The following is a 17,633-nucleotide window of genomic DNA, read 5'->3' on the forward strand; positions in this document are numbered from 1 at the left end:
AGAACCACTACTGCAGCTTTTATGTCAAGTGAAAAGGACATTGGCAACCCTTTCACTAATGTTTTCAACTCTTCCGTGGAACCATATTACTGCCACTCTTCACATAATGTGCTCCAAACCGGTAAAATGTTTGTGTTCGTTGAATCGCCAGTTTGAGAGAGGACTCATTGTCAGCTACACTTGTGAATGAAGAGCTCATTCCTCTGTGGAACACTTTTCCACATTAGATGAGATTAGAGTGGAAGTACTTAGTGAGGGATGTGCTCACTATTTTGTCAGTATTCTGACAGGGAATTATTTCCTCCGTCGCATGACTAAAGTGAGGCTGCTCTGTTTACAGTACAGGGGTGGCCTTGTCTTCTCAAAGAACATTACTACAAATATATTGTACTGCATTTAGAGAAAAGCCAAATGCATGAGCAATTGTTTTAGAAAATCCTTGCCCTACTGCAAAAGGTCTCTGCCAGCGTGTTAAAATGAAAACGTATTTAGCAATCACAATTGACAGCTAGTCATGAAAAATTTAAATTATTTTAAAAAAGTGCACCTTAGGGCTGGATGTGTCAAAGCGATGTTCAGCATTGTGTAAAAACAGCATGTGGCTGCACTGTTCTGACAGCTTCTTCTTCTTCTACTGAAGAGGTGGCTCGTATCTCTTTTTCAGTTCACTATGAAAGGGTTAAGATACATGAGCGCCAGCCAGTACATAGATTTGAACATCCATTTAAGTGACTTTACTTAAGTGGCTGCCCATCAGTATAATCCCACCAAAGCTTTGTTTTACTCAGCTGACTATGCGTAGGCGCTTGAGGCAATAATGAAAGTTGATGAAAGGGGGTTCCACGAAAAAGCCGGCATGGAAATTTAAACTGTGCAGACAATGTTGTGTAGGACAGAGATATATCAAAAATGTGCATATGGAGAGAATTTAAGTGTTAGTATACAGCAGCTTTAAAGAGACCTCTGTCGGTCTGTCTCACTACAGATGGAGACCAGATGGAGGCAGTGAGCTCCAACACCCCACCAACACAGCTGACGTAGGCAGGGGGAAAAAAACAGCTCGATACACCTAATTGACAGTGTGGTGTCATGAAAAGGAGCCTTAGTTTAGGGTGCAGTGGAGTCCCAAGTGGAATGCATAAACAGCCAAGTGACACGGATCAGAGCCGAGCGCATCCTGCTGCGGCTGTGGAGGAGATGCTGAAGGGGCCGAGCAGGAACAAATCATCTTGTTCTGTGATGCATTTGGAAAAAAAAAGCCAGTGTTAATTATCAATAGCTCTCAAGGCATGGTGGGAAAGGGAAAAGATACCTTGGGATCCTCTCTTGTTTTGAAGTACAATCAAAAAGAAGCCCATCTTTTTCTGCTTCATGTGTGATTATTTCTAAGGACGCGTTGTATTCTCAAGGAGGCATTTTCAGGAACAGGATGGAGGGGGCAGCTACTATCAGTTTTAGGAGAGACAGAATTTCTTTCTGATAGGTGGTTGTGATGCTCCCACGCATTCGGTAATCTTTCCCACTCCTTCTATTGATATTCTCTTTCCTCTTTGTGGTCTCCATTACCCATGTGGAGAAGCTGCGATGCTGTTGTGAAATATTTTTGGTGATTATTCAGTGTAAGATTGGGAAAGGCAAGTTTGACTTTTATGTAAAAGGTTTCATGCATGAAGAAATCACAACGTGCGTCACATAGAGACATTTATAATGCATAAGAATTGGCAGATAGGTTCTAATAGAGGAAAAGAAGAAAAAAGCGCAGGAAGGCTTTAAAGAATAAAATGATTTTTCTTTTCAATTTCCCAGTAAAACCCACAGTTAGGCTGTGCCACGTATACTGTATGTATCCGCCTGATCCAGTGTATCATTAAGGTAGTATCAAACGTACTTTAAGTGAAATATTGAATTGTAGGATGACATTTTTTACATCTGAACCATTCCATTAAGTTGAAAAGCTGTAAATGTCTTTGGCATATTTTTATTCACATTTAATTCAGCCTGGTATTTGGCAGGATCTTAGAGTTTGACCAAAGCTTGACTGTGCAAAATGAAATCTCTGAGTGATTGAAATTGGTTTGTATTGGTCCAAAATGTTAAATTACACAACATAAATAGTCCACACACAATGGCAGACACACACAATAAACACTACTCAATACTACACACAACACCATCCTGAGATGCTTATAAAATTTGATATGAAAAACTGATGTTATTATTGCAGAGATATAGTACAGCACACACATATTGATTGACTGATTATTGTGCACTGCCATAACATAGGGTAATTCACAAGAGACAAAATTCTGTTTTTTCTTACTAATTCACATACAAAGAAAAACATAATGGGAGCAACATAATTCCACCTGATTTAATTTTTCGTTTCAACATATTTGAGAAACATTTAATGAATATATGTGCAAAATATAACAGATCATTTTCTTAGTTTTCTGTGCAATATCCACTGGTTGTAACTAAAGTATGCAGGTAGCCAATATTTTGTGTTGTATTTGATTAGGGAAAGTTTGTGGTCTAGGTTACTTGAAGCATGAAATTTTTTTTTCATGCTTCAAGTAACATTAAAGTGAAACTAAAATTTTTCCCTAACCTTAATGACAGTAGCTTTGATGCCTTAACCAAAACACACTGTTAAGGCAGGATGCAAACTCCAGTCTCTCCTGTCAAAGTCCTGACCTTTCCTTTGACTTCTGTCCGCTACAAACACTACAGTAGCGCTTCCTTTGTTGAAATTCTTTTTTTTTCTCTAAATATCCAATGAGTGGTTTCGTCTCACTCAAAATGTACAAAGAGTGCTAATACAAAGTAGTTGTATACAAATTTAATTTCTAGGCGATAGGGTTGAAGCAGCAGAGGCAGAGACTTCTTGCCTTTAGTCCCTAGCATGGTCACGTTTTTAAAAAAAGTAACGTGGATGGTTCCCAACAACGCTGCTCACAAGTTAAATAAATAATCAGTTCACTACTCATTCACTACTTTTGAATTTTACATTGAATCTTTATGTTTATTGTGAATTTTATAGCATTTGGAGGAAAAAAGAATTGGTAAAAGATCTTTAAAAAAGTGTAAAAAAGAGAGAAAAATGTGGACAAATGTCAAATAAACTAACAAAAATGTGAAACAATTTTGAAAAAAGTGACAAATGTAAAAAAAAAAGAGCTTTAAAGATTTGGGGGGAAAACTCATGAAAATTTCAAAAGGCTCAGGAAAAGTAGACAAATGTTGAAAAAGTGACAAAATCATTGGGGGAAAGCAACCATAACCTTGGTAAAAAAGGTTTTTCCTTTTAAATTTCCAGGTCGGCGGAGAGACAACTCAAGGGTTAATCCACCCAAACAAAAGCTTTTATAACAGCATAACAGAAAAATCCCCTTTATAGTAGAAGATAGAAGAGGACAACAAAGTGTAGAGGTGGTGTGATTTCTGGTGCAGAGGGGCTGTGAGTCAATCTAGTAAACCAACTCTCACCTAATACTGTACACAGTAAGTTTGGCAATGACACAACACACAACACACACAACACAACCCCACATCTGAAAATCTTTATCTTTAAGAAAGAGGCTAACTACACCCTCAAACATACAACCTTCCCATCCCTCAGGAGTCCATGATAATCTGTAATTTGTTATGCAATAGCAATCACCACAAGTTTCTCCTGTCAGGGCAACTTCATGAAGCAAGTTTCACCTTATTCAAGAGCGTGCATAAGTTTAATTAGATTATGCCAAAAACTTTCACTTTGTAATTAAGTCCCACACCTGCTTGTCACAGTATCGCTCCTTCAAAATCACAGCCATATTGCATAAAAATGGTGATATATTTTTTTACCATTTTAATGCATTTACTATTTTTTGGTCTCGGACAAAACCAGCTGCGTCTTGTACCGACCTGGCATGGGTTATTGTTTAGTATAAAGTGTTTTGATTCGGATAAACAATAGCCTTTCAAAATAAAACTCTTTCAAAGGAGCCCTTTTAGACCTTGAGGCGTTAATTGCTTTTCACAGTGCCTTAACATGTGATTTTTCGCCCCCTAATGAAGTAGCTGACAATTATTTCAATGCCATGTGGTTCTCCTGTGTTTAGGCTGCAGTTTTTGCTCACCTTGAAAACAATACGGTGAATGTTATTATATTCTCCACCTTCCTTTGCAAGTCACTAGTGTTTGTGTAGCTGGCCAAGTGCAAGACTAAGTACTTATACTGTTGGTTTTAATCTCAGCTTTATGTCACCAAGCTGTCAGGCTGTTTAAAAAAATCTACTCAAGACTTAACATTTCAGATATAGCTCACAGAAAGTAACTCCTCTGACTCTATTTGTGCCTGCTCTAGTTTGCTTTCCCTTTCAGATTCCCATTTACACACAAATCCCTACGTTTGTATTCTCTCACATGACTCCTCTACACGCCCAGACAAACCTTATTCACACTCTCACACATTAACAACAGCAAGTGGATGCATGATGAGGCCCTGCTCTTTCAGCAGGCTATAAAAATAGAAGATTTTATTAACACTGATAAAAATGCCATCTCCTTATCGAAAGGGGAAACGGAGAAGGGCAGGAGTGTTTTGCTGCAGCGCTGCTTGGAATAAGGATACTGCTGGGCTGACAGAGAGCAAGAGACACCAAGAGAGAGTGAAAGGGAGTTATATTGGATGAGGATGGGGGCGAAAAGATGAGAGAGAGGAGAGAGAGAGAGAGAGAGAGAGAGAGAGAGAGAGGGAGAGGGAGAGAGAGAGAGAGAGAGAGAGAGAGACAAGGTTGTAGTTGGGGGGAGAGGACTGGGCATCGAGAGATGGAGAGGAGTGGTAGAACACTAAAGCGCAGAGAGTAAAAGAAGGAGAGAAAGGCAGATTGAGGCGCAGGGGTGGGGGGTGGGATTGTCTTCACTGCCCTTGTTCATGTAATCGAGGTTGGGTTGGAGCTGTATGGAAAAAAAGGACCGCAGTGTGGTGCAGCAGAGAGTGCAAACAGCATGGATGTACAAACCGGAGGATGGCTGTGCACCCTGGGACCTGTGCTGAATGCAGGTGGAGTGGTGCAGAGCCAGAATAGCTGATGGTGGAGGAGTTGGGGAGGGGGAGGGGGAATCGGTAAGGAGAGGTGCGGGATGGGGAAGGGGGGGGGGGGGGGGGAGAACAGGTGGGAAAACAGCAGGTGGTGAAGCGGTAAGAGAAAAAAATGTTAACAGCTCAGGCAGGCTACACCATAAAGCACCTTGATGACGCTTTAATGGCCCAAATGTGCTTCTCTGTGAAAAATGAGCTAAAAATACATGGAATTAAAGCCCTTGTTAATATATTGAGTGTGAAATTTCAGTTGATTCCCTAATGAATGTTGTATTTATCTTTCCATGAGAGCTTGACCATGAGGGACTGTATGAAAACATCCCCAGCGCTATTAATATTTTCTTAGAACCATCCCTCTAATATCTTAAAATATAATGCTGAGATGGTCTCAACTTGTTTCACCATTAAAGGGGAACTCCACGCCAATTTTGTACATCAAAGTTGGTTTTACTGGTCTTGGAGAGTTCTAAGTGACAACAGTTATTGAGCCTTCTGTGTTAGAGGGAGCTGCGCCAAATCTGAAAAGAAAAGTCATTATAGGATGTCATCAGGGCCAGCGTCAGTTGGTGCTTAAAACTACGAGTTTCAATCACTAATATCAATATAATGTGTTTGTAACTGGTCCTACAGTTGACTGTAATGGCAAAATAAAACAGTAAACCCCAAAACAGTGACAGGATTGGAAGCCCTTTTTTTAATTAATCTCAAACCGGAAGGTTTCAATATAAACTTTTCCCTTTAGCAAAGCATTGCCCGTCCCTCATCTACCCTCGTTTTTAATCATTTTGTAAAGTCCCTAATACGTCTGATTATTGATGATTGAGTTGCCTAATATTGTTGTCACATTTATCATGTTTGTGCCATCTGTCTCTCCACACCATGATGGAAACAAGCCAAACTATTCAGCCTGACCTTGCTGCTCCCGACACATACTGATGATTGACTTAGTATTCAACAGTCTTTCCAAGGTATAATCAGTTATCGTCAACCTCATCATTCCCATGCACTCTTGTCTGGCCTGGATAAAGGCAGAGGGACTGAGCCGACAATAATACGCTCAGGCGAGATGGAGAAATTGCTTCTCTAAGGAGACAAACGCTCATCCAATCAATCTCTTGACAAAGCAGAGTTCCACGTGAATATCACCAAGAGGTAACCCTCCTCCTGGCCTCTTTTGAAGCTGCCACAATGAAATCCTTAGCGGAGTCTTGTACTGATCAAAGGCCATTCCCTCTATCTTTTAAGAAAAAATGAAGGACATCCGTTATTATTAAACCCTCTGTTGCCTTTTATTGAGACAAGTCTGAATCTGTAGGGCAGGCATGGTCACACAGTGGGATGTGAAGAGACAACACAGGGCGCAGCAGCCTTTAGGACAGCTTTGTTAACTGTTGACAAGATAAACATGAAGCCCAAACACAACTGTCCTCATGAAATATGCATCTGTCCAAAGGGATACTGGTCATGTTTATCTAAAAAGGCTGCGTGCTGCCAGTGCTCTAACATGAGAATCCACCAGGGATCTTATTTTCTAAATGTCTATAATAAGAGCAGATGCTATGATGACAATGCTAAATGTTCTTTGAAGCCGATTGGTACTTCAGCAGTTTCATCTGATACTGCTTACTGCCTTTAGCATTCCCTGTTTGGTACTTTCTGTACATTTCCTGCAGATTCAAAATAATAAAAGCCTACAGGACACTTTATGACACTGGCAGGAAAAAGTGGGATGAAGGAACCATGAATCATTAGAAAATCAAATGTTGTCATTATCCTTTTGAAAGTCTTCATCATGTTGTTGAGCCCCTAACCCAAATATATTTAACAGTAATGTTCTGTTTGGGGTCTGGCGGTCTGGAGACCAGGTCCTTGCCTGGGAAAATCTGCAAGCTCATGTTTTATTTGCTCTGGCAGATGCGTCTGGTCCCCTTCCGAATTCCTCCAAAGTCCTCCAAACCATGCGATGATAGGAGCGTTTTATAAATGAATGCCTCTAGCAGTGACAGCAAATCCAACCCACAGGAGCGTTTTCGGTCCTCATATCGAAATGTAACAATTACGATTTTAAACGCATTGTTAACATTGTAAAACGGGTGGTGATACCACTTTCTTCAGAAAAAGTTCAAATCAGTACATCTGTTATGTTACTTCACTTACGGTTACACACGTGACGCAGACTGTGACGTAGTTCCATTTTCTCCTTAAAAGTTGGAAAAAAAGAAGCTATGAGATTCCCCCAAAACTTTGTGTGTATCTGTCAACTTTCTCTTTAACCCATGTAATAATCTCTTGTCTTCCACTCAAAATTCAAAATCAACACTTTTGTTGACAGTTTTTATCGATGTTTTTTAAAACTTTTTCTTACTTTTCTGTCCCTTTTATCAACATTTTTGACGCTTTTATTCAATGTTTGCCACTTTTTTTTGGAAGTTATCGTCAATAAACCTCATTTATAGGAAATTATACCTAATGTTTGAGTTAGAAAAGCAGAAATTAGGAATTATTTAAACTAAAATTAAAGGAATGTATGTTGATGGATAATCACAGACTGGAATATGTCAACTTTTACTCAATACCATTATTAACCACTTAAATTTTTTTTTCAAATGCTATAAAATTAAATAAGACCCCCCCAAAATTAATGAAAGTAGAGATTTGTACTTGCCAAATAGCGTTGTGTGGAATCAATCATGTTATTTTGGGTAGTTAAAAAGAACATTGAAATAGGAAAACAAGTCAATTTTACCCGAGGACAACATGAAGTTTAACCAAATTACACATTTCTGTGATCTTCTTTTGATAACTAATGCAATAAGTAACTTAATAAGTCATGTCCATTCACTGAGCTTCCGTTAAAACTGTTTGGAGCCCCCCACACCGGCTCCTACTGTTGCTCTGGTTGGTTGTAGATCTACGCATTGCCATCTAAACCTGTTGATAACGACCCTTGGAATCGGAGATGCACTGAGAGGTTCCAGACTTATTCACATGTGAGATTTGATCTTGCGATGTCAGGCTACCCGGGTCCATTAATCAGCTCAAAAAACATTGTCTTATCAGCTTGATTCTTGACTTTTCCTAATTTTATGAGTATTGCTTACAGGCATGATATTGAACTGATGAGAATGTTTCTAAGGTCTGTAATAGAAAATATGTCACATTATTTCTGTCTCAGAGGCCGTGGCTGTAGAACATGATTAAATACAATGGGTTTCCATATGCTCTAATGGTGATGTCCTTCTAATGTGTCACTACACCTCTTAAATGAGTTTGTATTGATTTCTGATAATACAGCTTCATAAAAAACTGTAGGAAGTTAAAAACTCTCCAGGGATTTTAGTGACCAACATAATTACCATTGATGTAGGATACTGCACATCTTTGGTTAAGAATGACCTATTTAACATATACAACAAGAATTGTGTCCTTGTTTGGTGTAATAACAACGCTTTATGCTAATTTCTGTATTTTGTCTCGTTCGTGTCCAGTTTGTGGCAAAGGGAAGGGTCATCACTTCCATACCTTTCTACACCCCAAACAAAGCTGAGCTGTAAAGCAAGTTTTTAAAAACACAATTTTACAATGATGTAAAACAGAGAAAAGCAGAAGTTTGCTTAGCAATCAACTTGGAATAGTTGAAGCTTATCAGTTAATCAACACTGTAAAAATACTCTAATGTTAAAGGTTAAACAAAGTCCCGCATTTGGAACTCTACTTGATTAAGTTAAATTACTTAAAAAAAATTAATCACTATGCTAAATGGCTACAAATTCAAAGCCTTCAAAGTTCCAGAATGCTTTACTTGCTTTACAGTAACTCTATCAGTTAAATAAATGAAGTGGAGTAAAAAAAAAGAACAGTATTATACTCTGAATGTAGTGGCGTAGAAGAATAAAGTAGCTGGATGTAGCTAGTACCTGTGCAGATAATCCAGTGAAAAGTAAAAAATAATGTGTTATTTGTTTTTCAAATCAATAATGGCAATTGAACTAAGAAAACGATGCATTAGCTAGTATCCCATCTGTCACACTGATTAGGCTCCCATGTGGCTAACTGATAAATACAGCAGCTGGAAATCACCAGTTTTAATTATAGATCTGTTTTTTCACCCATATGCCTGGCAACCCAATTAAGGCATGTGGCGCACACCCGCTACACTCATTCTCTCATACATGCTGGCTGGGGCTGTAACAATACACCAAACCCAGGATTCGGTTTGTATCACAATTTTTTGACACACGATTTGATATTTGGAGAGGAGAGTTATTATTTTTTCTGCCGAAAGGCATTGTTTTGTCATTGATTACATGCCACATTGCAACTCACAACAGAGACCTTATTTATTGATATTGAATCGATCCAACACCAAAGATTCTTTTGTACTTTGAAATAATGTTTCCCAAATCGTTTCAGTGGTTCATTAACTCGTTCGAATGGGACGTAAGAATAACGGTAATGGTAACAGTAATGGACAATTCCGCTTCCAACCTGTAATGGGACTGAAGAGGAAACGTGGTCTGGTGCCTACTGTAAAGCTGCTGGTTGACTGGTAGCTAATGCTAATGCTAATGCTAGGTCTGTAATATTAGCTAATTCTTGGTGAGTAACATAAGATTATGCACATGAATGCACATGCATACCAGACACTGGGAAGGGACTTTTAGGAACGCGCTTTCCAATTCAAAAAATGGAGAAAGAGCCCGAGTTTGAGCAGTCTGAGGCCCCCCCCAACATCAGTTAAAAAGAGAAGGTGGGTACAAGGAAGACTGGGAAGACTCTTTGGTTTAAACTGTTCCTGTGGTGTTGAGCAACTACAATTCCTGTTAGTCCTATAATTTTATATTATAATGTATTTAAAGTGAATAAATTGTAAGGAAATATAAAATTAAATAGCTAAAGTAAATCGTAAGTGGAAGTGCATCTGTCAATTATATTATAATTGTATGAATGTTCAAAATATTAATCTTTATTTAGAAAAAAATACACATTGGTTGGCCTATTCATGAGCTTACATCAGCAGTTACACATGTTCAGGGGCATAGGGCATTATTAATATACCATGTAAGGTGGTATGTGCTAGAAATGGGTAAACCAGTATTAGTGAGTCTGCCCGTGGGGGGGGGCACCGCTGCGCCAGGCAGTGTCCCACATTGTCCCTCAGAAACATACCACTTGTCCCCCCTTGGGCTTATTAGCAGGTGGTCACCCTAGGTGTAATATTAATATATATGACATTATTATGTTAATATTGGCATAAGTTAATGTCATGAGAGCAAAAGTGTCTTGACTTTCTTTGAAAACATGCATGTATTTTGTCAACTATATAAGTTATAATGATTATATCTTCACAGTGTGACTCCCAAGACATATGAGAAGTGTTTTAGAGAGTAAAACGGCTTAGGTTTTACTTATCTGTCTGTGATATCAATACGTATCTGGAAGATTCATGTTCCGTTTTATTTATTTATTTATCTTTAAGGCCCTACAACCATTTTTAACATGCAAGTGACCTCACTGCAACCCAAATATTCTAATAACCCAGTTTTTCCTAAAAAAATGATGTTCATATCTTGACTGTAGACCACAGGGTTGATGTTTTACAAGCTTTTATATGAAATAAATCCAGACGGACAATAAACTGTAAAAATGGCCTCAGGGCTCAGAGGGTTAACTTGCAATTAATCTTAATTAATTGCACAATTTTAGCTATTAAAAATATCCCATGATTTCTTTTTGTCCCATTATTTTTTTTCTCATGTTAATGCTCTTAGTGGATCGGCTTGCTTTCTGTAAATGTTTTTTATTGAAAACAACATGGGCATGTAGCCCATTGTAGTGTTCAATATCACACGTAACATTCACATTTGGAGCTAATAATCTCTCACACAGTGTAACACTGTCCATCAATACAAGGGTGAAAATAATACTTTGACGAGGGAATTCTCATCAGCCGTGTGCTTGGCCATCAAATTGTATTTCAGACTGGACGTGCTGCGATGATCGCTCAGTTCACAACAAAACACACAGATCACTTTAGTCTTGTTAATGGAACATTTGGATACTTTTAAAAAGTAAACTTTCCATTCAGAATCTTATTGGCGTCCATTTCAGCATCTGGCGCTCTAGCTAGATCCGGTGTGGTGTAGTTTTTCTAACTTTACTATTTGTTGCAACAACAAGTGAAAAAAACTACAAATATTGATAGGCCTAAAATGGGTTTGCGTTAACGCCGATAATAACACGTTTAACTGAAAGCACTACTATAAATACAGTGAGTGGGTGTGCATGTCACCAGTTTTTACCACAAAAGGAGCCGTAATGAGAGTGGTATAATATGGAAATTTGCAAGTAAAGTAAATGTAAATGCAAGTATATGAATGAAACATGTAATGGAAAATAAAAATTCAGAAGTAAGTCGGATCATTTTCTATTTTTACCCGCTTTTGGCCAGAAGTGGATCTTCTGGCAGTGCACCGAAGTGCTGCCCTCTCCCCTTTCCTTTGATACCAAATCCCCCGCCATTGCCTTGTCGGTTCCCTCCCGATATGAATGAAATCCTGTTCCTCTGTGCTGCTGCTGTAGGCCTACGGAGCAGAGCAGACGCTTTCACATGGGCTGACATGAACTAAATGGGTTTTATTTCTATTCAAAAAGCAAAACAGTGGTGGGGGCAATGGGCAAGAAATGTAACACCGGTAGCAACGTATCGAGAATCTAGAGGTGTGTTTGCAGCTGTGAAACTCACTTGAGGATAATAACTGAAAAACTGTGATTGGGCAGATAGGGGGGGGGAGCTCTTTAATTAGGCAACAAGGCCCACCATCTCTTTAGTGATTGATTGCCTCCTTGACATTCATGTAGCTGTACTGATGGTACTAAGGCTAGTTCAGCTAAATATGAGTTATCACACTCAAGTCTGGGTTTTGAATTAATTAGAGCTCAACATTTTCACTTTTCTCTTCTCACGTCGTCTGTTGTCAGCTGCCGGCTCAAATGACTTCACTTTAGCTCCACAAGCTGCATGGAGATCTGGATCCATCTCAGGGTTCTTCTGCTCAGAGGTCAAATTACACTTTGATAATTGTTCTGGACTCCTGAGCCAAGAGGCAATTATACCAACGTAATGATTCTAAAAAAAAATTAAAAAAGGATCAATGCATTACAAAAAAACAATGGTCTGCACCTGGAGTGATTTTTTCTTTCTTTTTTTTAAACACTATTAAAACTGTACGCTCTGGCAGTGCTCCCTCTTTCCTGATCAGGAACCAGGCTGCGTTTCATCACTCCTCTCTGCTCCTGTGGACCAGTTTTACTTCCCTGGCTCATTCAAAGCCGTTTGATTCTGCAAAGTACAACACAACCCCCAGTTTCTTTTTTTTTTACCCAATTATTTTCTGGTCTACCCTGTTCTATGTGATGAACAGGCCTTTTGAAATGTTCAGTGCTACCTTTCCATCTTATTACCTGCTTATCCACCTGAATATACAATGACAGACTGCTCCATGCTATGCAGCTGCAAAGTGGGTGTATATGTTTGCAGAAAAAGCTCAAAAATCTTCTATTTGATTAATCCTCTTCTTAACACAGCCCAGTCCACTCGCCCAGGCAGCACTGCACTGGTTGAGCCTTCTCAAGTGTAAGCCCCTCTCACATTTGCCATATTGAGTGGACTGGTGGACATGGTGGTGATTTTAACTGATGACTGTTGGAGGTAGAGAAGGGAGGTGAGGATGACATGAAAGGGGAGCTGGATTGTAGGACACCAGATAGGGTAAAGGATGACAAGGTAAGGGTAAAGGATGACAAAGTAAGGAGGCAAAAGAAGGCAAAGGAAATGGGATAGACAAGGCGACGGAATGAGAGTGATGTGTGAGGTGTGGAAAAGAGCAAACTAATGATGATGAGAAGAGGGAGGAGAGGCTGAGGTGTAGCAGAACAAGGGGGGAGGATTAGGGAATGAGGTGTTAATGATGGGAGTGGGGGAGAGGGAGAGAGGAGAGGTAAGGATGTGAAATAAGGGAAAGAGCAGCACAATTAAAAAACAAAGAATTAAAATGCCAGAGAAGTTGTCTGGGAGAATGAGATGGGAGAGACAGAGCAAAGGAGTGTTAAGGGGTTTATAGATGGTACACACACACACTCACACACACACACACCATACACCACACACACACACACACACACACACACACACACACACACACACACACACACACACACACACACACACACACACACACACACACAGTGCAGCGAGGCTGAGAAAAGAAAAAAATCTCATGTAAGTTCATACATAACAGAGAAGAGGGCTGGTGAGTCAGAATTATCACTATCCTAATAAAAGATTAATTAAAGATCTATTTTTATGATTAAATTAAATTATTAAATTATTATTCATTTAGTCTACAAAATGTCTGGAAATAATTTAACATGCCCAATCTATTTCCCAGAGCTCGAGGTGACTGCTAAACCACAAATTTAATTCAAAGGGATGCAAAACAGACAACAAAAATCAGCAAATCTTCTCATTTGAAAAATGGAACTGGTGAATGCTGAATTTCTTCCTTAAAAACGACTTCAAAGGATGAAGTTAAGAGGACGACCATAAATTACAACTCCTGTCATCTCCCTACTGGGAACTTGGTAATAAAAACTTTAAAAGAGCCCCACGATACGGAACAAAACCCCGTCACGGGACCAGATGAATGCCTGTAAACTCTCATTGTTGTTTACAACAGACCATTTACAACAGGTAACAATTGTATAGGTTGACTTTATTTTCTCTGACCTCACTATGCCCTGTGGTTGGCCACTTTGCCAGATTTAAGCATTTACCTTGGCGGGTGCAATATTTTTCTCACCAAAAGAAATGATGGCTAAAACTATGAAAACACAACCCAAGTTATGATAAACTGAAATGAACCTTTTATCAATTAATTAAAAAATTGATAATGATGAATTACCCTTATTTCAATTGACTTTGAGTCTCCAAAAATATCACCGCAAAAATCTGGATTGGGTCCAATGGCATTTTGCTTTCATAATCATTCATATTCATTTATATTTATATTACACAATTTGTGCAAGTTAGATAAAAGAGAGCCATTGACTGCAGGTCGGTGACGGGACATGCACTGCGGTCTCATGCATGGTGGTCAGACGCACTACACGCCAATCCACCATCCCGACCTTCACACCATTATTTTCTAGATGTAAATCCAAACCTGCAGGATCATCTTATGAAAACAGTTCTTTGGTTACTGGTGGTGAGTTTCAACACCAGGGAGTGAAGCATTTGTAACTTTAAAGGCACGGAAACGCAGCCTCACGAGGGCCGCCTGCTGCGCAACAACTCTGATTGAACATGCCCATTGGTCTATTTGTTACCGCTCCTGCTTTGTTGACCCACACTGATTATTTCCAGCTCGCTGCACTCCCCACCCGTCTGTCTCTCTCCATCTTACATCTCATGCCTCCTTGTCAGTAACGTTGCCTGCCACTGCATTTTGTCATGCAGTTCTCACGGAACTGTTTGTTACTCCACATACTCGCTGCCCCTTCCCCTCCCTCTCTGCTCCCCTTCCTCCCCACCTCTCTCTTTCCATTAATAATTTATTATGCCACTTTTGCTCTGCAGGGTAGTTCTCATTGGTCTCCATTTCTCTCTACTCCGATTCTGATTTGTTATGCCACTGCCATTCCCTTGTACACGACTCATTTGTCACTGTCCGCTGAGCTTTCTTTTACCCTCTCTCTCACCTTCCTCCCTCTTTACTCCCTTCGCCACCATGTTCTTTGATGTCATACTTTGGTTGTTAGAGATTTGTTTCTCCCTACAGCATGCAACTGAGGTGTTTTTTATCTGCAATGCCTTTATCAGCAGAGGATACAAAGGGTATGCAGCATCAGGAGACGATGTGTGAGGCCAGCAGCTCTGGTTTTGTCCATATTTCAGTTCAGGAAGAATTATTTTGTCCGTATTGCACACACAGTGCCCGATATTGCTATTTCAATCCATTGCCATTTCAATCTGTTATTAGTATCACCTGAATGCACCAGAAGGCATATTAAAAGGCTGAGTGGGAATATGGGGCCAGTAGTAGAAAACAGAAAAGGCATATGCTTTGTGAAATACTGCACTTGTGTCTTTTCACATCGGGAGGGTGCAAAATTGCCCAATCAGGTTACATGGGGTGACGGTAGCTCAGTCAGTAGGGAGTTGGGTTGAGAACCGGAGGGTCAAGTCCCAGTATACGGACCAAAGTGGACTAGTAGCTGGAGAGATGCCAGCTCGCCTCCTGTGCACTGCCGGGTGCTCTTGAGCAAGGCGCCGTACCCCCCCCCCCCCAACTGCTCAGGGCGCTGGTCCAGCTGGCAGCCCACTCACTCTGACATCTCTCCATCGTGCATGAATAAGTCCTGAGCATGTGTGTGTGTGTATTTCAGGGCTGTGTAGTGATTTCTAACAAACACAGAGTGTAAATTCTAATTTCCCCACTTGGGATCAATAAAACAGTATACATTAAAAAAAAACAAAAAAAAACATTGCAGCTCGGTTCGTGCTGACCGGTCATTGCAATCTTGCTCAATACTGCAGCAATTTTAAAGATGCTTGTGCACATCAGTCTATTAGACATAAATGCATGTGGAAATGGGGTCCAGGTTGAAATAAAACTAAATCAAATTACCCTTGAAGTTTAGGAAAACATTGTGGTTTGGATTAAAACACTCAAGGAACACACATTTCCTGGGTGAAAGTCTGTTTTCCCCAGGAAGCAAACTGTGCTCCCTGGATTTGAAAGTCCTGTGTTGTATGAACCATCCATCCAACCTGAGTTCTTATAAAGCAGCAGTCATTGGGGTGCATACAGCAAAAAATACATGGAATACTTGAGAATTACAGTGCTTAACTTTTCGTAGCTACAGTATGTGAACGCATGGTTCATAAAAACAGCCTGTTGTGGGGGAGTGGGGAGGTGGGGGGGGGGGGGGGGACTATTTGAAGGGAAAGTTGGCAAACTACTATGGCTGGTGAGCTAATGCTGCATTCAAACAATATCAGTAGAATGTGAAGAACAGGAGAAACCGCATAATGAAAACGAAAATAAAACTATGAACTTGATAATGTCGTGAGTATTCCTGCAGTAATCCAAAGATGGATACCCCCGCCGCACCATAGTGTGCTTCCAGGGAGCAACCTTGCTCTCTTGCCACTTTCCTTATTTTTTTCTCTTTATCAGTCTGTGTATCACAAGCACTTTATGGAGGCTTGTTGGCACTATATGTCCAAATGACCTTGTATAGTTTCTATTTTATTTTTTTACGATTATTTTATTAATACATTTATTTTATATAGCGCTTTAAAAAGATACTCAAAGGCACTTTACAAGGTAAGAAAAACAGTATCACCAGATCAGTAAAAACAACGGCTAGAGAGAAATATTCCAAAGGTGCAGCAAAGTCTTATATACCTCTTATTCATTTCTTTTCTGTTCTTGTGCTGCAACAACAACCACATTTCTCAGCTGGAGATCAATATATTATCTTATCTTATCTACTAACTCTTTAGACACAACAGACAAATACCGTAAATTAGAAACAATGCACACATAAACAATAGATTTCAACATGTTAACATTGTAATTTCCCACAAAACTGTGGGCTTAGTATAGAAAACGATGGTGGTTTGGCAGGGCATTGACATTACCGGCTCATTTTCAACTGTAGTAGATGTAGAGACATTTTGAGCTCACATTTGAACTCTACACCAATGCTTTGCATGGATTTACTGTGCTGCTGCGAGTAAATTCACTGATCACAGTGACTACGTTTACATACACGTTATATTCATTTTTTTGCCATTATTCCGAAAAAGACAATATTCTGACTAAGCTGTTTACATGCCTGAGGAAAGTAAGTAATCCACTAATATTCCTATTTACATGTAGATGTACAAAATACAATTTTTTTCACAGTTTCCAGCAATGTCGGACTTGTTGGACCGTGCGAACACAGCGTCCCTCTTTCATTCTTTCAACCAGCTTCTTGGGAAGATCGGCGTAGCAATGTGAGCGCATAACCAAGTCTTTGATTAAAAGCCGTGTTTTTTTCCTTCTCATCAGGTCTGTGGCCTTGGAAACTGTTGGCTGGTTGGTTTGTGTACAGCAACCACAGCAACGCACAGAGCTGACCATAAGCCGTAAACAGGCAAGAGGCCGGAAACTTTGGTAAAAACCCAGATTGAGACACATATTCCAAATTCCAAACAGCTTTGACTCTGTCTGTTACATAGGCTCGTTCGAGATGAGCCAGGTCTGCGCAGAATCGATCACCGGCGATCGGCGCCCGGTGCATGCCGGTTAGATTTGTGTCCAACTTGATCCCGACTTGGTCTGACGTCATGCACACGAGGGCAACGGAAATCTCACGAGAGCAAGGCGGCCGCAGTTCTGAGACGCAGTTACTTTTCACCGACTGCAAGACCCAGGCGGGAATGCTGGGAAACGCCAGCCTTTCAGCGGATCTATTTTTGAATCAAAGGAGATTT

The 17,633-nt window shown here is 40.0% G+C and overlaps 1 protein-coding gene and 1 long non-coding RNA gene across 2 annotated transcripts in view; both read left to right on the top strand.

Moving 5' to 3' along the window:
• Window positions 1–17,633, top strand: part of tspan4a (tetraspanin 4a) — a 109,284-nt gene that overhangs the window by 12,672 nt on the left and 78,979 nt on the right.
• On the top strand, window positions 2,661–17,168 carry LOC116692929 (uncharacterized). The gene is made up of 3 exons (XR_004332812.1): window positions 2,661–2,671; window positions 10,460–10,463; window positions 17,062–17,168. It is a non-coding gene; the product is annotated as an uncharacterized LOC116692929 (long non-coding RNA).

This window comes from Etheostoma spectabile, chromosome 1 (genome assembly GCF_008692095.1).
Source record: "Etheostoma spectabile isolate EspeVRDwgs_2016 chromosome 1, UIUC_Espe_1.0, whole genome shotgun sequence".
NCBI classification, from domain to species: Eukaryota; Metazoa; Chordata; class Actinopteri; order Perciformes; family Percidae; genus Etheostoma; species Etheostoma spectabile.